The sequence below is a fragment of the Ascidia mentula genome, chromosome 1, assembly GCF_947561715.1.
Source record: "Ascidia mentula chromosome 1, kaAscMent1.1, whole genome shotgun sequence".
NCBI classification, from domain to species: domain Eukaryota; kingdom Metazoa; phylum Chordata; class Ascidiacea; order Phlebobranchia; family Ascidiidae; genus Ascidia; species Ascidia mentula.
In genome coordinates, this window is record NC_138566.1 from 27762084 (window position 1) to 27764700 (window position 2617).

Sequence of the window (2617 nt, forward strand, 5' to 3'; positions counted from 1 at the left end):
ACTTAGGTAAACAACTCATTGCTGGGTGTCTTGCAGTTTGTCAGATACTTTTACTTAATATTTCCCTGATTATTCTGATCAATATTTGAGTTATTAAATTTCAGGTGATGCAGGCTTTGTGTTACAAAAGTGAGACAGAGTTTTATCGTCGAAGTGAAATCGTGAATAATGCTGGACGCACGATGGGGGCGTTATACTGGCAACCAAACGACATATGGCAAGCTCCAACCTGGTCGTCTACGGGTCATTATATAATTTTTCTTCTTTATTTAGAATTTACAAAGGTTTCCAAGATTGTTTAACTGATAATGTTACAATTTGTTCCTGTTTGAAATAGCCCCTCCTTGACAATCGAGCCCATTCTCAACAGAATCCAACTAGTATTTCTTTCAAAAATCATCAAAACGTCAACCGAAGTCGACGCGCTTTGGCGCCGTTGGCGGTAAAACGGTCCCAAAGTGTACAATTGTACGTTACCATGAAGGAAACATCGCAGGTGCTTGAAATTTGGTACAAGCAACCACAAGATGTCTACACTAATGTAGTAAAATGTTAACCCGATACCACTTTATTAACCCTCTCTTAATCGACGACAAACTTTTGTTTGTGACGTAACAATCAAAGAGGTAATTGCTGCGATTACGCGACAAAGGAGACTTAGAAGAAGTAGCGCAAGTTGAAAGACGTAACGCAAGCGAGATAACTAGCGATGGCGCCAGAAAAACGGGTGTAAATGTAAAAGAGTAGAAAGTCCAAGTTTAAAACAAAATATCAATAAATATTCGAATTACGACAAGCTAAAATCCCTACATAGCTTCCCCACCGGACAAGTGTTTTCCGAAAACTGGTTTATGCGCGTGCAGTTATCCAAGTCCTCCACATATAAAGTTGTCCGACATGGCATGCTCTCTGCATCTCGTGAATTGCGTTGTAAGTATAGATGACTTCGTCGTAATGACGATTTTCTTCACAATGCACGTGGAGTGGGAATTGACGAGCATTGCCAAGGACTTTATCTTTGTTGCTTGGACGTGGATGCGTCGATTTTGCGCCGCGGTTTCGGGGAAAACTTCTGTGGAATAGGCGTAGTGAATCGTCGTAAAAATGCTTTGAAACGGTTGAAGTATAACTGGAGAAGGCAAAATGGTACGAAAGAGTAAACCGTGCATTAGGATTACAAAAAAGGAAAGGTGGTAATTTTAGGCTAGGTTTGCTATACGCATGTCGGTAAACAAACTTGCCAAATCATTAAAAAAACATGCACGGAATATATCAACAGCACAACCTTTGCCGTCTACAGCCCGTTGACCTTGGCTGTACCAACTGGTCAATCCCTAACTAAAAATGGAGCAAGGACTTTGATCATTATGAGGCAAAAAAATGCAGGCAATGAAGAGGTGGCCTTGCCGCAATCACCGTGTTACGACAGGCCTCTAATGTCGTGCTTCTCGCGTTCGGAAGGCTTTCTAAAACGTACCCATCGCGGCACTTTGGTCCGCTTGGTTAAGGCATGTAGACTTACCTGGCATATAATTATGTGAGGAAATATAACACGCAGTAAAAAATATCAAAAACTACCATTTCGGCGACATGCGTTAACAAACCTATACCTTAAAACTACCTGGAAGGGAAAAGTGGGAAAGCTAAGAAACACATTTTGTGACGAAAAGAAGGAAAAAAATAGTAGTTTAACAAAACAAACTTCACAGCAGTTTGGCGTTGCACTTGAATTGACTCCGGGATCAGAAGGCGTTGTGTTCGAGATCACGTCGGGGTCACCAGAAATGCAGGTTTGCATGGACGAAGACCCGACATCAAGCTTTCTGGCACCATGTTGGCAGTAGGTCCCGACACCGATGGTCTGTTCTTGGAGCGAAGTTCGGTCTGAGACCAAAGCAGATATCTGGGACCGAACACCGTGGTCTGTGAGACCGAAAATGATGATCTATGAGAGATCACATTATGATCTGTTCATTTGTGGAAACAGTCGCAAATATATAGGGATACATCAAGACGAGACAGAAACAAAGAGATAATTGCTGCGATTACGTGACAAAGGAGACTTAGAAGAAGTAGCGCAAGTTGAAAGACGTAACGCAAGTGAGATAACCAGCGATGGCGTCAGAAAGACGGGTGTAAATGTAAAAGAGTAGAAAAACCAAGTTTAAAACAAAATACCAATAAATATTCGAATTACGACAAGCTAAAATCCCTACAAACCCCTCCTTGACGATCGAATCTATTTTCGGACTGTAATTTTTTTATGTTATTTGAGATTTTCCAACTGCACCCTTGAGGTAATCTCCACGCAGTCGTTAGGGATTTTTGCAGCAGGGCCCCTTCGCCATTAGCCATATTTTACCTGCACGAGAGTTAGGTTTTTTGCAGCAGGGCCCCTTCGCCATTAGCCATATTTTACCTGCACGAGAGTTAGGTTTTTTGCAGCAGGCCCCTTCGCTATTAGCCCTATTCTACCTGCGCACATGCGTCTTCCGCAACGGGAACGCCAGTCTATCTGAAAAACTACATTCGTATAAACTGTTAAAATGTACCACATTAATCACACTTACATTTACACTTGATGTTTTGGATTAGTACTGATGGCCAGCACCAAATC